The sequence below is a fragment of the Dendroctonus ponderosae genome, unplaced genomic scaffold (genome assembly GCF_020466585.1).
Source record: "Dendroctonus ponderosae isolate FM_Combo_2020 unplaced genomic scaffold, Dpon_F_20191213v2 Dpon_F_20191213_1, whole genome shotgun sequence".
Lineage (NCBI taxonomy): Eukaryota > Metazoa > Arthropoda > Insecta > Coleoptera > Curculionidae > Dendroctonus > Dendroctonus ponderosae.
In genome coordinates this window covers 31184926-31192228 of record NW_026017110.1, presented here as the reverse complement: position 1 = coordinate 31192228, position 7303 = coordinate 31184926, and the positions used below count along the sequence as shown (strand labels likewise).

The window sequence follows — 7303 nt, the reverse complement described above, 5'->3', positions numbered from 1 at the left end:
GGTTTTAGTGGGTAAACAGCTTAGCTGGAGTCCCACACAACCCAGAGCGACAGACCACCAGCTCTGGGAGTGCATAAAAGAGCATTTCCCAAACCTCACAGGAAAAAAAAGGCGCTTAATTAATAAGGTTAGCAATCAGCTAGCATGGAGAGAATGCGATGCTATGGCATACGGATGCCGAAGCTGACAAATTCTTAGAGAAGGCTACGAGTTTTAAAGGATAACTACCGAAAACTCGTAGTACAAAAAAGGGTTTATTTTAGTTGGTAAGAATCCAACACTACCCAGGGTTCGGAACACTAAGTGTCTTCGCGAAGATTTTTATTCCTCCAGCCGCCGGACAAACAAAAAAAAATTAGAAATAATAAAAACATTATTGAACCTTTGCACCTTTTACTTTTCATCGAAAAATTGTAGGTGACGAAGATTTCTTAACCGACCTTCGCAGTGATAAGATGTGATATTAATATATTTAAAGCAAGGTCGTTTCAAAGTATTACCAAAGAATTCTAAGAATCTACACACATTTATGGCTTTAACGATAATATACAGGTCTCCTTCAAAAGGAAGGATGAAACCTGGGAGTTCGCAAGAATCCGAATCGAATTATGCCTCCCAGAATGGTGAGTTCAGTAAACCACAGTCGAAAAAGCGGGGTAAAAAACTGAGGCCGACTTAGCCAACTCCCACAACGCAACACCTGATGCCAAATGAATAGCTCTAAATCAGCATGTTAAAACCGACAAAAACTGAACAACACGCAACAACAGAACATCAAAACGATTTCCGACATTTTCGCTCACATTTACAGCGAGCGCAATACCCACTATCACCAGAGTCCAACTTGCAAACAGTTGGGAAGAACTCAGCCCCAGGAACAAGGTTGTCGTCATTAGGCAAGATAACTACTTTCTGATAAGAACCAACCATGATGAAAAAACAACTGAAATTTTACAACAACATTCCAAGTATTCCAATAGGCTACCAATCAAACATAGGACCATTTCAAAATAATACCAACAAAGTTGAAATTCGATTTTCAACTATTAAGAAATTCTACAAGTTTTCGAAAAATATGTCAAACCTATACAGGGTGTTAATGTAAACATGTTATAAACGTTTAAATTTATATTTTAAATTCGCCTTTATTTAATTGAATACAACAGACAAGATTTGCTGGCAGCAATAATTGTTCAAATTATTTTAACAGTTTAAAGTTAAAAGTGGATGCTTTGACATTTATGTCTGATTAAACTGGAAGACTATTCGTATAATGAGTTTGCTGACATGCTACTGATCTATGGTGAAACAAATCGCAACGATAGAGCCGCTTGTCGGCTTAGACGTACTCCGTTGCACGCAATGTTCGAGAGAGTTAGGCGGCGGTCCCACGGAACCACCGGTGGCCATCAAGCAGATTTCCAACATATGCGATTCCCATTGAACGGTCTCACAGAAAGCTTCACTCGTCATCCACTACCATCCACTGCTAACCACCGTTTTGAAAAAATGTGGTAGTTTGGTAGAAGGCGGTGAATGCGCGCATGCGATTTAGAAATAATATCGGCTTGGTTAGGGCACTTTCATAAAAAGTGGAAGCCGGTGAATAATTGCTGTGAGACCCTTCGTTGCAGGTTCCATAATTTTAGTCGGTGGTAGTGGGTGATAGTTGATGACAGTGGTTGCTGTGGGACCGCTGCCTTAATCGGCCTCTTCGAAAAGCAGGTTCGCTACGAATTCAGAAAGTGGACAACGGAGCACAGAGAACTCCATCTTTTGAAGAGGAAGTTTTAAATCAATTTGAAGAAAATCTCCACATACCAAGTACTAGACAGTAGGTTCGAGTATGAATTCATTTCTCGTCAGTGTATGAGAAATTGTGCATGAAGAATCAGTTTACCCATACCACACCCAAATGGTACAAGCTCTAAACCCAAACGATTACCCCAATCGAAGAAATTTTGCTAATGGTGCTGCTGCCAAGCAGAAAACCCGAATTTCTCAAAATCAGTCCTCTTCACAGACCAAGCTGTATTTACCAGAAAAGAAACTTTTAAGTAGATAAATAATCATGGGTGGGCTAATGAGAATTCGTATTCCACCAGCTTGCGGGTGCACAAGCAGTAGGGATGGTCGGTATTTAACGTAACCGCGAAAATAACAGTGTTCCAAACGTGTAAACTGAAAGCGTAGTTGCAGCTAGACGATTTAATCGCTATGTTTTGGAACCGTCTCTTAAACCGAAACACGGTGCGCACTTCGCACCAGTACAGAACCGATGCGACACCGTCGAGCGATCTATCCAGCTGCAGCCGCTTGCCGATTTAAACCGTTGTTTTTGGAACCGTCTCATAAACCTGAAAAAGTGGTGCGCATCAACACAGAACCGATGCGGTATCGTCGAGTGCTCTGTCCAGTTGCAGCAGTTTCAGTAACCATTTATCAACGGAAAATATGTTGTGTGTAATTGCGATTTATTTGTGATGATTGCGCGATGACTGTGTATGACTTTTCGTTTACAAGAATTACTGTTCAGTTCTCCAGGAACCAGCGAACATTTGTTTAGTTGCTGCGATGATATAATTCAGCATTTTTAGTCTATACGTAGTTAGTTTTCTGACATTTTGTAATAAATCTTAAAAAAAGGAATTTCTTTCAAGAAACTTTATGCCCAAGGAGCTATATGCCCATTACCAGCAAACTAAGCAGAATGTGCACTTGCATATGAGCTATGATCAAACTGAGAGTCTAAGACATAAATTCATTTACAATACAATTTAGCAAGCTGGCCATTTTTAGTCAGATAAAATGAAAGTTATTTGAATAAACGTTGTAAGGTCGACATATTTTTTTAAATTATTTTTTGGTGGTACCAAAATTAACTGGAGTAATACTTCGTCCAGGTTTGCCAAACACGCATTTCTGTTTGTTTTTATTGTGGATTATTTAATGTTATTGTGAAACGAAATGCGAGCGATTATTTTCTAAAGCGGGTGCTATCGTAATCGCACGAATAACTAGAATCACTAAAAAGCATCTGCAAACAATTTTATTCTTAAATGTTAATTAATTTTTAAATGAAAATGATATTTTTAAACATTTTCGCATATAAACCGTATATTTTATTTAATCACCCTAGTTTATTATCAGTTTTTTGTTCTTTAAGTAGTTACTTCTGATCCATGTTTTGTTTTTTATTTTTAAATATTTTATTTTAAGTTTACCAATGTGAAGAATTATGTTTTTAGTAAAGAAAATCATTATATATCATCATTATTTCTACTATCATCATGATTCTTCATTTTTAATAAAGAATTTAAAAAGTAACATGTTCCTTTTTAAACCTATTACCAAGGTGAAACTGGAAGGTTGTAACCTGTTACCAGTAGTGGTTTCCCTCAACATGTGTACCGGGAATCGGCTCAACAGTAGATTAAGGCCGCTTTTCACCAAGCGATCTTAAACCAGTTTAACGTCTGAAACTCAGTTTGACGCGCTCAGTTAAACTTAGTTTGTGTTTAAACGCGTTTAAAGAAACGAACTGGCCAATTTTGGGCGTTTATAGCTTTAAACGCCGTTTAAAGACTTGATGTAACCTCACTGTCTAAAGAATTGTTGTTGTTGTCGGTCGAGGGAAAAATAATAAAATAGAAATGGCACGTAGGTCAGTTTATAACTTAATTTTCGAAGAAGTCTACGAATATTTTATTGTTACTTACATACTTTGTCTGTCCTGTCTGTAATTGTGTCGCCAATAAGCCAACTTCTTGGTGCTTTGCGATTTTATGTCACAGAATGCATGCAAATTTCTGCTGGAGATTTTAAGGGTTTCAGCACAACTACATTACATCCAATTGTACATAGGGTGAGTTCCGCGATAGAGCTGGTCTTCTAGCCTTCTGGGTTTTGTGAGATTCCAGCCAAGCTGTTTACCCAGCAAAATCATTCCTGACTCCTCCGCTTGCCTTGTTTATTCAATTAATTTTATAAGGATCTGAAAGGGCGTCCGCAGGACTTCATTTTCTATTTGTTTAAGTAACTTTTCAAATAGAAAATCTAATAAGAACGTGTATACCAACGCCATAAGCCGTACACGAATGCACAAACCGGGCATAAACAAAGCAAACTTTAAAATTTTACGGTTGGTTCGAGCAGAAATTTTGGGCTTGATAACGGGTTATTGACGTCATGGACCCAAATGGTTCCTTGATAAGATGATTTTGCGATGAGAGTCGTAATATTTCTCACTTTTGCAAAGATGCCAGTGTTTCCAGTTTCTTAAACTGCGTTTCAATAAACACAGTTTCTGAAACGTACCGAAGCTCTGGTGAAAACGGTCCGTCGTTAAACGCGTTTAATTTCGGCGTTGAACATAAACTTAGTTTCGTCAAACTGCGTTTCGCTTGTTTCTGGTAAAAATGGGCCTAAGAGATTACGGTTCATAGTTAAAATAACAAGCGGATCGCCGTAGCACATGGCATAATGGTACCGTTGACGTTTCATCACTTGCCGCTTCGTGGCGGTAGTTTTAAGTAGTTATTTTGTCTGCATATAAGGACAATTAACTAAGTCTGGTAGTAGAGAGTAGAAGAAACTGAAAATACTAAATGTTTTATTGGATTGCCAATAACGATTTTTTTAATGCTTTTAAGTAATGCTACCTAGGCTAGATGTAAAATAAAATTTTAAATGAAACCAAAATCAGATTTCCATCAGAACATTAATTTATTATTCAGCAGTTTTACATATTAGTGGTAATTTTTTTGTGGAAAGAAATACCGAGTATATCTAATCCTTAGGCCCATTTTCACCAGAAACAAGCGAAACGCAGTTTGACGAAACTAAGTTTATGTTCAACGCCGAAATTAAACGCGTTTAACGACGGACCGTTTTCACCAGCGCTTCGGTACGCTTCACAAACTGCGTTTATTGAAACGCAGTTTAAGAAACTGGAAACACTGGCATCGTTGCAAAAGTGAGAAATATTACGATTCTCATAGCAAAATCATCTTATCAAGGAACCATTAAGGGGGGATATTCTGTGAGAAAATCTTATTGCTGATTGGTCGCCACAAAACGTCAAGGCACAATACGTCAACCGTACCATTATGTCGTGTGCTGGGGCTATTCGCTTGTGTTAAACAAAAGTTGTTACTTGAATTAAGTGGAGTTTGATTGAATGGTAACAATGCAGTTTAGACGGACAAAGTTAATTAAACTTTTTGGAAACTAATTTGGAACCTTTATTAGAAGATACCAGACGTACGTCAAACATGTTCCAATATGACGGAGCCGCCGCTCATTTCTCGAGGCGCGTTCAAGAATAACTCAATCATCGTTTTGGTGATCACTGGATTGGTCGCGGTATACTGGGCCTTTTTTTCTTTGGGGGTATATTAAAGCCTTAATACCAACACTTTTGTATTAAATTAATTAAAGACTCAATTAAAATACATATAAAGTTAAAACTTTAATCCTCTGTATTTACGGAAAAGAGACGTCTGTGGCTATTCTGCTATTTAGTTTTTTGCAGCATTTATTGAGAGGAGATACCCTCAAAGTTTATAAAATTATTACATTAACACCAATTTGACTCTCTACTTTGTAATGATTCGAATTAATGACACAAATGGGTATATGAGTTTAAATACTGAGGACGATAAATATTATCCAGGCAAATATTATTCCAGTAAATATTGTTTGCATGCCCTTGCAATGTTAAAAATGTTATAATCACGTGAGATTAGAAATTATGAACATTTCTGATCGGACATGATAGTAGTAAAAATTGGATATAAAATATATTGTTTGGACAAACATGGGCCTTTTAGTAATTCTGTTAACTCACCCTCTCTTGTTGTTCTTTATGAACTGGTTTAAAACAAACACACAATAAAAGTGGAAAAATAGGCAAAGGCTCACACTAGCTTTCGCGAAAATGTGATTTCAAAAGCGGCATAGTTTAGAATTGTTTGGAATCAATGCCAAAATGTCTAAAGTCCACAACACGTTTCCTGCCAATAAACATTTACAACTGCTAAAACAACAGGCTATATACGTGTGTAAATAAGTTACAGTAATAATAGATATTTGGATTACTTGGATCACAAAAAATTCGACCGGTATTCTAAAATTCTAACATTCTACTGAACGTCAATGGCAAATACCATTTATCTCTGACTTTTATGCTATCGCTAGATAAATTAAATATACATTACCTAAGCTGCTCGTATTATCTAATTAAACCGTTAACTAATTACCGGATTTAAAATTGCGACTTAATTTAAACTGGGTTCAAAAATCATGTTGAAAGTTGCGGAAAAAATCAACAATGTTGACGGTATTTGCCACCTTCTGTCAAACTGCTAAAAAATGTCAAGGTCATTGCGTTGGTCGGAACAAATTAAAGGCAGTATTGGAATGAAGCGGCATTGCCAAACAATATGTAAGCGAATGTTACACCGCGTGTGTGGAACACATAAGCAAAAAAGGAAGAGAGAGACAGCAACTGAGACTCTCTCTTGCCTCTGCTGATTGTAATTAGCAGAGATTTATAAAGACTTGTTTATAAATGCTAACCAAGCCTCAGTTACTCTTTGGCTCTATCAATAACATGTTTTTTTTACAAACAAAAGACGCAAAATAGCAGCAAAACATTAATAAGCCGAATGACTAGCGGTTTTTTCTCAATTAATGCGCGAATACAGCACTTCTGAACTCAATGTTGAGCCATAAATCATCAAGAAAACAGATTTAAGTTTAATTATTTTTGAAATAATGTTATTTAAATCTAGAAATTAAAAAATTGTCCGCTTCGAATAATATTCAAGTGAGCGTTTCACGAGATAATTACGTAGATTCTTTGCTCGCGCGATAATTTGTAAACGGTAGATGTTTGAAGCTGCTTTTGAGCACATTTAGTCAGTGGAAATTTCAACCTCTGATACAACGTCAAGTTATCCTTCAAGAGGATGAAGTGGCTATTTAAAGGCCCGCGCGGATCAAGGGGATCAATCGAAAATTCGAAAAATATTGTTTTGTCAGTCCATAAATGCTTAATAATTAATAATGAAGATGTTAGTGTATATAAATTAAATGAAAGGATTATTTTTTATAACGGCTTGTGCAGACAGATAACTTCTTTATAATGTTTATATATTATGTTGTATTCCTTGTTATATAATAACAATTATAATTGTAGTAATCTACTCTATAGAGTGGATTATCAATTAATATTTTATTGCTCGCACACTAGACCAACTATTCAGTGTGATTAATTCATTATGCGAATAGAAATATAACA

The 7303-nt window shown here is 36.4% G+C and overlaps 1 protein-coding gene across 4 annotated transcripts in view; it reads right to left on the bottom strand.

Annotated features, from left to right (window-relative positions):
* Positions 1-6369, bottom strand: part of LOC109540798 (diphthine--ammonia ligase) — a 20547-nt gene extending 14178 nt beyond the window's left edge. For 2 of the 4 annotated variants that reach the window (XM_019909277.2, XM_019909280.2), the window contains exon 1: positions 6219-6369. The gene's annotated coding sequence lies outside the window, so the exon portion shown is untranslated. The other 2 variants (XM_048669279.1, XM_019909276.2) reach the window with 2 other exon arrangements.
* Positions 6370-7303: the final 934 nt, after the last annotated feature.